Source organism: Schistocerca gregaria, chromosome 6 (genome assembly GCF_023897955.1).
Source record: "Schistocerca gregaria isolate iqSchGreg1 chromosome 6, iqSchGreg1.2, whole genome shotgun sequence".
Lineage (NCBI taxonomy): Eukaryota > Metazoa > Arthropoda > Insecta > Orthoptera > Acrididae > Schistocerca > Schistocerca gregaria.
In genome coordinates, this window is record NC_064925.1 from 474,131,463 (window position 1) to 474,147,570 (window position 16,108).

The following is a 16,108-nucleotide window of genomic DNA, read 5'->3' on the forward strand; positions in this document are numbered from 1 at the left end:
TACAATTCCAATGGTAGTACTGGCATATGACGCTTTTCCTCTCAGTTATAACATTATGAAGCCATACCCCTTAAAAGGCATCACAAAAGAAGAAAAGGTTTTCAATTACCGACTGTCACGGGGGAGAAGATTAGTGGAGACTAGCTTTGGCATTCTTGCAAGTCGTTTCAGGATTTGTCTTACTACCATTAATCTGCCTCCTGAAAAAGTTACCACTATAACACTGGCTGCCTGCACATTGCACAACTTGTTAACTGAGAGAAGAAAACACTTGTACACTCGTCAGGAAACAGTGTCTGCCATAGTAGGAGACTGCACTTATCTTGAGACACAAGGCACTGAGGACCTACAGCGAATGGAACCAATAGCTTGCCAAGCTGCTTCTGGACATTCAGTACACGGGAGAGCAGTTAGGGAATACTTTAAGACATTTTACAGTGGCGCTGGGGAAGTGCCCTGGCAAGATAATCACATTTAGTAACGTAAAATGTAAACAAATGTACATACCTCAAACATTTCCTCAAACGTTAGTGTGGCACGTTCACTCTCACTTTCCGTGCTCTCTATATTGCACACACTCTCGTCTGCCTCGGTTGCTTGGTCGAGAAATTTGAGCATTTGAAACCAGTACACTTGTGGTGTGTACGCCGCCTGTGCACTGGCTCCACTTTTGCTTTTATGCATATGCAATATTAGTAATGAAAATAATTTAAACTACTTGTAGGTTACGTAAACATTATTGTATGCTTCAAGTCGCTGCAGTGAACAAATTGATGCTAATCATTTGTACTTGCATAAATAAATATAAATGAATATGTCAATACGTAATTTTGCTTTCTCGTACGAGTAGCTAGTGCGGAGGTCATTTATCTTCCTCTTTATGTCCTCGGCCGTACATCCAGGCCGTATGTCACGGCTAATGATCCCTGCTATATTTTTATAACTCTCCAATCTTCTTAATCTGTTTTTGTAATCAGGGTGCCTCACATTGTAAAGCGCCTCATCCGCCTCATACATTTCAATTAATTTTGTGGTAGACGCCACACACCAACTGTACTGAGCAGCCATTTTTACAAACACAAAAGATGACAGAACGCTCCCGCGATGCTGGCGCTCCGCGTGGTAACATATCGCATTGCAGTGAACAGAAGACAGGCGATTTCTTTGATCAAATATACGGCCTCGCCCTAGATTTGATCAAATATTGGACGACATTTGTCAAAGTTCCCTATTACACTATCAAATATCTTTGACAAAGATATTGGACAAAGAAATTTGATAGTGTAATACCGGTCTAATGCCGGAATGTGGTCGAATTAAATCTGATGATGCATAGGGAATAAGATTAGGAAACGAGGCAGTGAAAGTGATATATGAGTTTTGCTATTTGCGCTGCAAAATAACTGGTGATGGCCGAAGTAGAGAGGGTACAAAATGCAGACAGGCAAAGAAAAGTCTTTCTGAAGAAGGGGAGATTTGTTAACATATAATATAAAGTTAAGCTTATGAAATTTTTTCTGAAATTATTTGTCTACTGCACGCAGGTATAGAAGTGAAACAGGAACGATAACCAATTTAGATAGGAGGAGATAATAGGCTTTTGAAGTGTGGTGCTATAGAATAATACTGAAGATTAGATGGGTAGATCACATAAATAATGAGGGGATAATGAACAGGAGGAGAAAAGTAATTTGTGGCACAGCCAGACTAGAAGAAGAGACTGGCTGGTAGAACTCATTCTGAGACATCAACATCAAGGGATCACCAGTTTAGTATTGGACGGATGTGGGGGGGTGGGGGTTAAAATAGTTAAGGGAGACCGAGAGATGAATACAGTGAGCACATGCAGAAGGATGTGGGCTGCAGCAGTTATTCAGAGATGACGAAGCTTGCACAGGATAGAGCAGCTTGGAGTGCTGCATAAAACCAGTCTTCGGACTGAAGTCCACAACAACAACAACAACAACAACAACAACGACAGCAACACAATACCGATATGATCAGAATAACGGGAGACTGTACACACGGTCACAGACTTATTTCACTGCGGTTGTGGCACAAATTATAGAAAAAAAGTTGATGTGTAGTTACTCAAAGCAAAGCGACGTGCACTTCACGAATCTGCAAGAACTGTCTTCCATGGAAGTTCCTCCCATGCATAAATCCCTTAGGAAAAAAACAGCCCGTACAAGGTGTACAAACAGTCATTTTTACCATTCGCAGTGAACAGAACAGGAGAAAAATTTAACACATGCAACAAAAGAAGTATCGCCCGCCTCACGTTTCACAGCGATTCGCTGAGGAAGATGATGTAAATGGTGTAGGAGCAAGTGATTTTTAAACTGGCGCTTATCTTGCCTCTGCGGTCATAATAACTATACAACACGACAATGTAAACACAAAAAAGAGTGAGGATGTTAATCAGTGTTTTTCTTAAAGGCAAAATTGAACCTTTTCCTGTATACCATTTACATTTATTTGTGAAATTCTAGAACTGATAGCAAATAGCGACAGTCTTCAACGGACCAGAAATGGAGTTCGCTGAAGCGTTACGAAAAACAACTATTATAGCAAGAACGTGAACGCAAAAACAAAAGAGCTGATAAAAATTCCCGCTACAAATGACTGTGTGTCTGTGTGTGTGTGTATTCCGCGTAAAATAAGCGTACGCATTACTAGCGAGCCAAGCAGCGTGAAATGAATATTCCGCAGTTGTCCATAGCGCCCGAAACACCATTTTACAGCCACAAATTCGGCGGCGGAATAATGAGGACGAATGACATCACATCACCGCAGAAAATAAAACCAGCTTGGGACAAGAGGAACACATATGGAGGGAGCGACATGTACCGCTGGGGTGAAAAACGTAGCGCTGATTAACGCAGGGCGTATTGAACCACGACAAGCTGTAGCTCGTAGGCCTCCTTCCTGTGTTCTGTACACAGGTACAGCAATTAAACAAGTGCGTGATGAGATGATGTCGTAAGTCCAAATAGTGTTTATGAAATTCCATTAACTTTTTTAAAAAATCATAAATCTCTCTCTCTCCCTCCCTCTCTCTCTCTCTCTCTCTCTCTCTCTCTCTCTCTCTCTAGAGAGTGAGAGAAAAAGGGAGAGTGAGAGAAAAAGGGAGAGGGGGAGAGAGAGAGAGAGAGAGAGAGAGAGAGAGAGAGAGAGAGAGAGAGAGAGGCAAATTCACTTTACGCGGAGTGGTACTACACAGTAAACTCTTATCAAAAAGTAAACTTTAATATTTACGATGAAAACCAATAATTTCCCTATTTCTTAAAGAATGGAACTTGAATGTTTAAAACAGTTTCAGACGTCAGATCAGTTTGCAAATGAGTTACTATATTAAATATTTGACATTGGGCATGTAATCGAGAAAAAAACGTTTGAAATTATGTTTAAAATTTGTTATAAGTTCCTAAGTGCTCAGACTGTGAAGCTGTTGTGTACATAGTTCTGCATAGTCAGCGCGTACACAACTTTCCCACTAGAGCGCGCCCCGCTAAGCACAACAGCGCAGGCGTAGCGCTCGTCTGTCTCCGCACTACGAGATGGCGCTGACTTAGAGACGGACCAAATTCTGCTTCCGCCGATCCGCGTGTTAATATATAACGCAGCCAATGATATTGCTGCTAACGTAGAACCTTTTCTCCTCGCGGATCACACTCGTGCAGTCATACCTGATTGTGCGAGTTATTGTAACGAGTGTACAGATCTCCAACTAGTCAGTCTGCATTAGTCTGTAGTGAAGTTTCAGTCTGCACCTAATAAGATTATCATATTCCTGTACACAGCAATGAAGAGAAATGTATACACACTTTGTCAAGCATCAGAGATATGTGAAATAAGATTAACGTACCAAGACCAGAGGAACTTCAGATTGTCAGTTGTAAATAGCATCCAGAATCAAGTTAAGTAAGATTTATGATTGTTATTATGTTAATAAATTTGTGTGAAAATTAATTAAGTTCTGTTTAAAGTTGATCACCGTGAATCTGCTACTCTAAGCACGCAAGTGGCATTTCTATCGTCTGACCTAGCGGCCACGATAAGACCACGAGACATTGCTGACACTCGCCTACTTCGTTAGAGCGACAAGTCAAATAATCTGATGGTGTGTGTACCGAAGGTCTTTCAGTACGCACACCACAGATACACTGGATGGGTTTAGTCTCAGTAACCTAGTTTTTCAAGCATCTCACAAGGGATCTTCCACATCGCAGGCCTCCCCCTCCCCCCCCCCCCCCCACACACACACACCCTCAGATTTAGTGGTAAGAGGGCCCAGTGGACATCCGGTCAAAAACTGAACACAGATCAAGCATGAAAACAGGAGGAAGGTGTACTGAACCACAAAACAATGTTCCAACAAAAGAATTGAAGAGCCGAAACTTCCAAAACGGAAGGCAACTTCAAAAAAGTTAAAAACGTATATTCTGCCAGAGCACAGAGAAACTGATTGTGAAACCACTACGTTCATTTTTTGCAGTTTATGTGACAAATTACTATGTTTTCGTCACTTCCTTGGGAGTGATCACGTTGACATTCATTCGACTACCTAAACCGGGCAAGGAGGTATATCTCGTACAAATTAGGTCCTATCATATTACACACGTGCTGGCGTGTATGACACTTTAGACGTGTTTTCCGGAGGAGGATTCGGTTGCTTATCGCCTTGTCATCAAACGTTTTCGCTTCCCATTCGGAAGCCACTTCCTCTCGGCTGCTAACAAAGTACTTGTGCATAATCGACTTTCAGGTCCCTTCCACACATGGCGCTGTTGCAAACGGACGTTACACCACGACAGCCCAGCATGATGGCCACTATACCATGGCGCTGTCACTGCTTTTCTTTCTCCATTGTTGCTCTGTTATACTTAAACCGTTCCTTGCTTCTATTTTGCTGCTTTTTCACAGTTCAGTAAACCTGCTTCCTGTTTCCATGCTTGATCTGTGTTCAGTTTTTGACATTGGGCATGTAATCGAGAAAAAAACGTTTGAAATTATGTTTAAAATTAGTTGTAAGCCCCAAGTGCTCACACTGCGAAACAATGGATGGGTTTAACCTCGGTAACCTAGTTTTTCAAGCATCTGGGCCCTTTTTCCCCCAAATCTGAGGGAGGTGCAAGGGAGTTACCCTTGTCAGTATTTATGCCGTCATACCTTCTGATGTGCCATACACAGACATAATTTCGTAGCTACATTCAGTGGTATATGTAGATACTGCTTTCAAAATGTGTTTCCAATATAATTAATAGTAAAGAAGAAACAAAGTAAAACGCCTGCATAAACAGCAACATATTTCCCACCCCCCACCCCCTTTCATTGTTTTGTGGTGAGCGTCAGCGAGAAACAGTTTCGCAAAAGTTTGAAACTGTGTCTAAAGTTTTTTGCACGTCACAAAGTGCTCTTATTCTAAAATACTGGAAGAATATAGTCCGGACGTTCTGCCCACATCGAGTTAAGCTGCCTCAATACACGAACCTAGTTTGGAACAGTAATACAGGATCATTGAAAATAATCTAGGCGTTTTCAAGTGATTGTAAAAAATGTGTGTAGTGAGGTAATGAGTAAATTGTCTTTACAGTTTAAGACTTTAATTGCTTTAAAACTAAACTAGATGTTCCTGCTGTTAAACCTTTTGGGGGGCATAAAGTCGTGGTCCACGGAACTCTTCTGTCCAAATGTTTCGTCCAGAATTGTGCTGGACATCTTCAGAGGCGTTTTTCCTCCACGGCAAGACTCAACAGAGGAGCAGCTCCTCTGAAGATGTCCAGCGCAGTTCTGGACGAAACGTGAGCAACAAAAGAGTGAGGCAATGAGTAAATTATCTTTACAGTTTAAGACTTAAATTGCTTTAAAACTAAGCTAGATGTTGCTGCCGTTAAACCTTTTGGGGGGCGTAAGGTCGTGGTCCACGGAGCCCTTCTGTCCCTAATGTTTCGTCCAGAACTGTGCTGGATATCTTCAGAGGCGTTGTTCCTCCACGGAAAGACTCAACAGAGGAGCAACTCCTCTGAGGATGTTCAGCATAATTCTGGCGAAACATTAACAACAGAAGAGTTCCGTGCACCACGACTTTGTGTCCCGAACGGCTAACCAGCTGCAGTGTCATCTGGCCGTGAAAGCCTTCATTCTATGTACTAGATATTAACAAATAGATTTTAAAGTGGGACAACACAAAAATTATTTTTGTACCTTCTATGTCACACAAAACAGAACTTGAAAATCCGATAAAATATGAACGTCACGGAAGAATGCTGTGTGTGCCCTGGTTCATATAAACGACGTCAAATCCCGAAGTGTAACGAACCTTCTTGTCATGTTTTGTAAAGGATTTAGTGTATCAAACCAAGATAGAGACCTACAGTACTTACAGGCACGCATTCACAGTGAATTTGAACATGCCATTGTAGAATTCCGACTAGACATTATCCGTGCGACTAAGGTACACTCATGCATGTGTACAAAAAACGAAACAGACCTTCATGAGTAATCTTATCACCATTTGTTAATATCTACTATTGTTTCAAAGTTATTATAGCCTTAAGTGGTAAAGATAATTCATGGACACTCTGTGTTATATGATTATATCAGTCTGTAGGGAAACAGCAAGACTAGAAGTTGATTTTGTTGGACTGGTCTCCAGCAACATGGCTGCTACACCGACAGAGAAGGAATTTTGCATCGTTTATGCCACAGCTGCAAAAAGACTGTGATATTTTCATTTGTCGACAAGATCGTTCTCCACCGCACTTGCACAATGATGTTTGGGAGACTTACACACTACTTAAACTAATTTAAACTAACTTCCTGGCAGATTAAAACTGTGTGCCCGACCGAGACTCGAACTCGGGACCTTTGCCTTTTGCGGGCAAGTGCTCTATCAGCGCACACTCCGCTGCAGAGTGAAAATCTCATTCTGGAAACATCCCCCAGGCTGTGGCTAAGCCATGTCTCCGCAGTATCCTTTCTTTCAGGAGTGCTAGTTATGCAAGTTTCGCAGAAGAGCTTCTGTAAAGTTTGGAAGGTAGGAGACGGATACTGGCAGAAGTAAAGCTGTGGGTACCGGACGTGAGTCGTGCTTCGGTAGCTCAGTTGGTAGAGCACTTGCCCGCGAAAGGCAAAGGTCCCGAGTTCGAGTCTCGGTCGGGCACACAGTTTTAATCTGCCAGGAAGTTTCATATCAGCGCACACTCCGCTGCAGAGTGAAAATCTCATTCTGGAAACATCCCCCAGGCTGTGGCTAAGCCATGTCTCCGCAGTATCCTTTCTTTCAGGAGTGCTAGTTCTGCAAGTTTCGCAGGAGAGCTTCTGTAAAGTTTGGAAGGTAGGAGACGGATACTGGCAGAAGTAAAGCTGTGAGTACCGGACGTGAGTCGTGCTTCGGTAGCTCAGTTGGTAGAGCACTTGCCCGCGAAAGGCAAAGGTCCCGAGTTCGAGTTTCGGTCGGGCACACAGTTTTAATCTGCCAGGAAGTTTCATATCAGCGCACACTGCGCTGCAGAGTGAAAATCTCATTCTGGTAATTTAAACTAACTTATGCTAAGAACAACACAAACAGCCATGCCCGAGGGAAAAGTCGGACCTCCAGTGCAATCCATGACATGGCGCCTGAAGCCCCGCGACCACTGCTCATGGCTCCCATATTTTTGCCCAACCCCTGTAGTTTAATACTACAACAAACACTACAATACTACAGAAAGAATAAGGAAATACTTTCTCTGTGAAACATTCACAACTTGTAGGAATATGTGATAATACGTATTTGAAACGCTTGAGTCAGTTGTCTTAATTTTCGTTCTATGTATCTATAATATGTTATAGATTTTAGAGATTTGTAACTCTCACAGAGAAAAAGTAACATATATCCCTCATTCACTTACTGAGCAAGGGGCTTATGTATTTTCCTGATTTACGTGTTCGGACCACCTGGCTCATTAGCTTCTCTGGAATTTGTAAAAAAGTATCCTGGGTCATGTAACTAAAGGCCAGTTTCAGGTTCATTGTCAAGGCTTTCAGAGCCAAGAAGAGTTTGAATATTTGATGTGAACACCGATCGGATTTAAAAATTTAAAAAAGTTGTCAGAATCTACTCAGTAAGAGATATAGTGTTATCTGAAAGGTTCAGTGCAGTAAGACAATTATATGATTTAAGATCGTGACTTCCGCGGCCGGTGTCATAGAGATTAAAATTCTTCTGGTTATTATGCCGCGTGATTGCTACAAACTAAGAACAATAATAAACTAAAACCGACGTTTCGGCCGAATTGCAATGGCCTTCCTCAGGGCACGAGGAAGGTCGTTGCAATTCGGCCGAAACGTCGGTCTCAGTTTATTAATGTTGTTAGTTTTTAGCAATGACGCGGCATAATACCCAGAAGAATTTTAATCACAATTACATGATTATTCAAAATGATTTAGTCACATCGAAGTGTATGTAAAAATTATTGGCATTGATGTTAGGTACTGCATTGTTATATGTATGGGAACAAGAACTGATAAAGTTTACTTTGCCATGTTCACAAGTGTTCAATGTGTGGAGCATTAGTTACATGGCACACAGTCAGTCTATGACCCATCTCGGCATCAATGTTAGATGCAGCTGATCTACACTACTGGGCATTAAAATTGCTACACCCCGAAGATGACGTGCTACAGACGCGAAATTTAACTGACAGGAAGAAGATGCTGTGATATGCGAATGATTAGCTTTTCAGAGCATTGACACAAGGTTGGTGCCGGTGGTGACACCTACAACGTGCTGACATGAGAAAAAAGTGTACAACCGATTTCTCTTACACAAACAGCAGTTTACCGGCGTTGCCTGGTGAAACGTTGTTGTGATGCCTCGTGTAAGAAGGAGACATGCGTACCATCACGATTCCGACTTTGATAAAGGTCGGATTGTAGCCTAGCGCGATTGCGGTTTATCGTATCGCGACATTGCTGGTCGCGTTGGTCGAGATCCAATGACTGTTAGCAGAATATGGAATCGGTGGGTTCAGGAGGGTAATAAGGAACGCCGTGCTGGATCCCAACGGCCTCGTATCATTAACAGTCGAGATGACAGGCATCTTATATGCATGGCTGTAACGGATCGTGCAGCCACGTCTGGATACCTGAGTCAACAGACGAGGACGATTGCAAGACATCAACCATCTGCACGAACAGTTAGAAGACGTTTGCACCATTATGGACTATCAGTTCGGAAACCATTGCTGCGGTTACCCTTGACGCTGCATCACAGACAAGAGCTCCTGCGATGGTGTACTCAACGACGAACATGGGAGCACGTATGGCAAAACGTCATTTTTTCGGATGAATCCAGGCTCTGTTTACGGCATCATGATGGTCGCATTCGTGTTTGGCTACATCGCGGTAAACGCACATTGGAAGCGTGTATTCGACATCGCCATCACCCGGCGTGATGGTATGGGGTGCCATTGGTTACATGTCTCGGTCACCTTTTGTTCTCATTGACGGCACTTTGAACAATGGACGTTACATTTCAGGTGTGCTATGATCCGTGTCTCTACCCTTTATTCAATCCCTGCGAAACCCTACATTTTAGGAGGATAATGCACGACCGCATGTTGCAGGTCCTGTACGGGCCTTTCTTGATACAGAAAATGTTCGACTGCTGCCCTGGCCAGCACATTCTCCAGATCTCTCACCAACTGAAAACGTCTAGTCAATGGTGGCCGAGCAACTGGCACGTCACAATACGCCAGTTACTACTCTTGATGAACTGTGGTATCGTGTTGAAACTCAATGGGCAGCTGTACCTGTACAAGCCATCCAAGCTCTGTTTGACTCAATGCCCAGGCGTATCAAGACCGTTATTACGGCCAGAGGTGGTTGTTCTGGGTACTGATTTCTCAGGATGTATGCACCCAAATTGCGTGGAAATGTAATAACATGTCAGTCCTAGTATAATGTATCGGTCCATTGGCTACCCGTTTATCATCTGCATTTCTTCTTGGTGTAGCAATTTTAATGGCCAGTACTGTAGTATGTGAGTAGCAAGATAAAATTTACTGTGGGTCATTTTGTTGGGCAGGTTGCATACATTCAGGGGCAAACCTCCTCTTAAAGTAACTGATTTATGACTCCCCCTAGTCATAAATCTATTAGCCTAACTTTAGGTTTGGCCCTGAATGTGTGCTTGACTCTGAATTTACGCAACCCGCCCAAACAAAAAGGCTTAGAATGAACTTTACTACTTAACGGGATTGTGAGTCAGCGATTGGTGTGGCGGTGAAATGAAGCTGTAAGAACAGTGTCTGAGGTAATCCCACAGGTAAAAACCATACTTTCCCAGGTTGAGAGAACGTGGGAGTCATGCTAGCAACTGAAGATTTCCAGCTGATTCACAAACAAACCTTTGTCAAAATGATGACCTCTGCAGCTTGGTCTCTTAGGAATCACATACATTTGAACATTTTAAAAATATGGAGACACAACGAGAAATGCATGCTTGATCATAAATGCAGATGCTAGAATACGCTGCAGATGCCGATGTTATATATTTCCACGAAAGGCGGCGTTGGAACACTTCTTGGCAGTAATATTTGCACGGAGTGACACTCACATGGAGCCTGAGGCTCTTGCCGTGCTAACCGGCTTTTCACAGGTATAGCTACACTTGGAAGTCAAGCAGTTAAGCGCAGTAGAGAGCACCCACATATAGCTTCAGGGTGGCCCATTAACGCATCTCATGGAAAATTTATTTTTAAGGCTGTTGTATTGATGAGAACTGACAATTAAATTCAAAATAGTGAGACTGACAGTGAAATTCATCATGGCTTCTAATATATTGATAGTGCAAAGAATGGGGGCGCAGCTTATCCTAAAACGTGGTATTACTTATGACTGTTGCAGCCTTATGATTACTGCCATTATGGGACGAAATTCAAACTAACGATTTGATGTTTCGTTACCATTTTATCTAAATACTAAACATAAAAACACAGCATGCCAGTGAATGTTGCTTCGTTTTCTGTTCAGTGAAGGTTAATGTCTGATATCACTAATTAGAAAGCAAGCTCTTAAGTTGAAATCTGCCAGTGAGCTTCCGTGGATGCACTTCGTTCTCTTCGTTGCGTAAAAAGCAACATGTACACATAGTTCCAAACATCGACATAATCATAGCTACAGACTTCACGCAAACGTCTCACTTTAGGTGTGCAATTTCCAGCTGTAATCGAGTTTCTAGAATACGTCGCAGGTAGTGGTGGACAGGTCAGTGTATCGTACTTCTGGAACACCTTGTCCGCTACCTACAGTGTCCTGAGATCCGTACAAATGTCAAACACTTTCCCTCTCCATAGAACTGTCATTACGCCCAAATGCCACAAACACCGAACAGCAACTGCCTAGTGTCCTAAGTATGTTGCACACTGACATGATGGAATCCATGGAATAGCGATGCGCGCACATGCACCTCGTGCCAGTAACATGTACATAACGTATAAAAGTAACAAGACTGTGATCGCGGAACGGTAGTTGGAGCATGACACAGTGTGAGGTGGCGCGTTAGTAATATATCTCGTATATTTGTTGGCCGTCTTTACAAGAACCTGAAAGCTATTTAAGAGGTCAGCCAGAAAGATATGGAGAACATATTGACCGTAGTTTCCAGTCTGCAAGTCCATATTCTTCTTCTGCTTACTGACAGAAATGTTTGAACTCTCTATTTACTCAGCGGGGTCAGGAATTATGATTATAAGCAAAAGTGTGAGTTCTGATTCATGTATTCAGTGAAATTCACTCACAAATATAGTTATATTCCTGATAACAATAAGAATAATAATGTCCATATCACAAACAGCAATATGAGCAATTGAGAGGCGATCTCTATGGTAAGTTCAATTTAAATGGTCTTCCACCCTGACTTCTGATCATCAAAGTCAATTGCTCGCCACAAAAAGTGGAAAATAATCTCACCACTTGCTAAATAATTTTGCCAACACTAAGGTCGGCGCACAAACAGTTATTTCCATGACATCTAAGGCATGCAGAATGGTGTACAGACTGCGCAATTCCACTTCCAATTTGTACCGAAAACATGCGTTTAGTTGCAGCCTGGCTGTGACGTCATCTGAGGCAGCGTGTTAGCCGTCGTTTGACTAACGCGGACAGATTGGTAGCTGGGTAGGAAGTGAAGTGAAGTCAATGCGTCTCCGGCCGTATTTACACACGCGTGCAGCGGACGGCCGAACGGACCATCTGCAGTCATGCGATCTATGCCCAGATAGCAGATTCTAAATGGCAGCTTTATCGGGCACATATGATTTTATAACACTGTTGTGTACCAATTTATAGTCTTCGCAATTTTATATGAATGGATTTAAGTTGGCTTTCATTACAAGAAAAGAGCTTTAGCTGGACTGCATTTAATATTTTCAGACTAGAATTTTTAGAATGGAACGGAGAGTAGAACATGACCTCTGAACTACATCTTCGAGAGACTTTGTACTGATTGTTACTTACATTTAAGTCTTGAAACCTTTATAGCTTTATTATTTAATAGATGTAATCAAGTTCTGTGATCATAACTTTCTATCGTTTATATAAATCATACTTAATCTATTAGAAACAAGAACATTTTCGCTCCGTATTTTGCTTCTAGCAAATTACTTGAAAACTATTAAAAATCAATATAGTCAAATAGTTAATGTTTTTGCATCAAACTGAAGCTTCATACGAATTGTCATCTTTCGGAGTCTAATATTTAGCGCCTTAGCGCCTTCAATTCTTCGTGAAAACGCTGGTTTTGACCAAACTACTGCTCCGACCAGGTTGAGACTTATAACAGTTGATTTTGACATACTTTTGCACATTATGAACAATTTTTGGCCTTCTAGCTTTGTTATTTAGCGCCACTTGATTTTTTCTTAAAAATGTATTTAGGGAAACATACTCAACTGACCACTCAGTGATTTACTTTCATTCTTAGGTTTTGGCGCAATACAGTGCGTGCTACACAAAGATGCATTATGATGCCGTGTAGCTAGTAGCAATGAATTGGGGTAAGCCCCTGCACACACGCTCGCCTCTGTATCTCTCAAATGATAAAACATGGGACATTGCATTTCGGAAACCCTTAGGGAATTCAGTATTCCGAGGTCCACAATGTCAGGAGAGTGCCGAGAATACCAAATTTCAGGCATTACCTCTCACCACGGACGATTTTCACTTAACGACCGAGAGCAGCGGCGATTGTGTAGAGTTGTCAGTGCTAACCGACAAGCAACACCGAATGAAACAACCGCTGAAATCAACGTGGGACATACGACGAACGAATCCGTTAGGGCAGTGCAGCGAAATTTAGCGTTGACGGGCTATGCAGCAAACGACCGACGTAAGTACTTTTGCTAACAGCATAACATCGCCTGTAGCGCCTCTGCTGGACTCGTGACCGTATCGGTTGGACTCTTGGCGTGGCAGATGAGTCCGAATTTCAGATTGTAAGAGCTGATGGGAGTGTTCCGGTGTGGCCCAGACGCCACGAAGCCATGGCCAGAGTTGCTGGTGGCTTCTGAAAGTTGTGGGCTATGTTTATATGGAATGGACTGGGTCCTCTGGTCCAGCTGAACCGAATGTTGACTGTAAATGCTTATTTTTTGGTACTCTGAAACAATCTGCAAACATTCACTGAGTTCATGTCCCTAAACACCAATGATGGAATTTTTATGCATTACAGTATGCCGCGTTATTGGGTTACATATGTTCCCAATTCGTTTGAAGAACTTCTCAACAATTTGAGTAAATGATTTGGCCACCCAAATTGCCTCACGTGAATTCCATCAAACATTTATGAGACACAATCAAGGGGTCAGTTTGTGCTCAAAATCCAGCAAAGGCAACACTTGCGCAATTATGGACGGCTATAGAGTCAGCATGGCTTAAGATTTCTGCAGGGTACTTCCAACGACTTGTTGCGTCCATGCCACGTCTATTTTCTGCAATACGCTGGGCAAAAGGAGGTCCGATAACATATTTAGCGTCATCAACTCAGAGTAAGTGTCAGAACAGTGTACTGTGTAATTGTGAATGCATTACGTTGGGGCCACTTGATGTCGAACGTGGGCAGTTTTTTGATGCTCTTGTAGTGTTTACTTGCTTAACCAAGGTAGCAGAAGTGTTTGGTATTTTAAGAGGCATCGAATCGAAGGTTAGCCCGTCCGACTAGCCGTGCAGTCTAACCCACTGCTTCCCGAGAGGGAAGGTGTGCCGGTCTCCAGCACGAATCCACCCGGCGGATTAATGTCGAGGTCTGTGGATGGTTTTTAAGTCGGTTTTCCATCTGCCTCGGTGCATGCGGGCTGGTTCCCCTTTATTCCACCTCAATTACACTATGTCAGCAATTGCTGCGGAAACACTGTCTCCATGTACACGTACACCATAATAATTACTCTACTAGGCAAACATTATGGCTACACTCTTCGGGAATGAGACGTTCCGGGGAGGTGTGGTGCACTGGGGGCCGAACTGTACAATAACTCTTGGTACGTTGTGGGGTGGTGGCGGGGTGGGTGGACTGCTGTAGGCTGTTGTGGGGTTGTCTACCACTGAGGGCTATGGTGGGGACGGAGCCTCTCCGTCGTTTCTAGGTCCCCAGTTCAATACACACGTACATACATCGAAGGTTAATGCTCGAGACAGTGACAGCGGAGAAACATCATCCTCGAAATCACAACGCGGACGAAAGTGAACGTTGAGCGATCGTGACGGGCAGTCATTGAATAGAATTGTGAGAGAAAATCGGGAAAGCCATTGCAGTACTGAATGTTGTGCTTCGAAGTCTGTGAGCACCAAAACGACACGAAGGGAGCTCCGTTAGTTGGAAATAGCAGGGCGAGCTCGAATTCCAAAACCACGCTCATCAGCGATGGAAACGTGCGTAACAGCCGAGGTCATAAAAAGTGAACTATAGACCACCGGAAGAAAGTCATTTGATCTGACAAGTCTTGCTTGACACCATATCTAACTACGAGCCCAGTTTACGTCCAAAGAGTCAAACATGGCTGGGTCTAAGTGATAACTTGTGCGGGCACATTGTTGTATTCCATGTGCGCCTTGGTAACCTTGCAAGGTTGCATTACTGCCAAGGGCTATGAGATCATTTTTGCTGATCATGTCCATCCCATAGTACAATGTTTGTTCTCCAATGGTGATGCTGCGTTCCATGACGACAGGGCCCTTGTTCACAAAGTTCCCATCGTCGAGCGCTGGTTTTGTGAGCACGATAATGAATTGTCCGACTTCCACTGGCCGAAGCCACCAGATTTTATTTAGCATTTGGGTCTGCTTTTGAGAGAAGGGTGCGTGAACGCTATCCACCTCTATCATCGTTACCTAGAACTGACACAATTTTGCAGGAAGAATGATTGAAGGCATAGAGTATCGGTATTTATCCAGTCTGAGACTTTTGGAGCTGGTTTGAATGTCATCAGTTTTCTTGAACACGCGTTTAGTTTTTGGTGCTTCCATATTTTTTGCCCACCGTCTGCATGTTGTCAATGTAAGACTTAATATGGCCTTGTTACAGTAAATGGTGAAACTCACGCAGTGATCTGTCTGTGCCATAACATCTGCTCAGAAAGATAGTAGCAAATGAAAAATAGATTTGATAAGGTACGAGATGTGGGTGAATCCCACAGTTGGAGGTTCAAGGAAAACTGATAACACCTGCACAGGTAAATTATCGCGCATGAACGGTAAATCGCCATAAATTTTGTGCGTGGAATCTATGTAAGTTAGTTGTTTGGTTGGGTCGGCCTTTGTGACCGAGAGGTTCTAGGCGCTTTAGCCTGGAACCGCGCTGCTGCTGCGGTCACAGGTTCGTATCCTGCCTTGGGCATGAATGTCCTTAGGTTAGTTAGGTTTAAGTGGTTCTAAGTCTAGGGGACTGATGACCTCAGATATTAAGTCCCATACTGCTTGGAGCCATTTCTACAGTTTTGTTTGGTCGGTCAAGTGTTTCTCACCTCTATGTACTGAGAGAATCCAAAAATGTTTGATATGTATTAGTGCTTTAAAAATCTGTTGCTGAACGTATTGAAATTTATGTCAAAAGTATGGGCCAAAGATT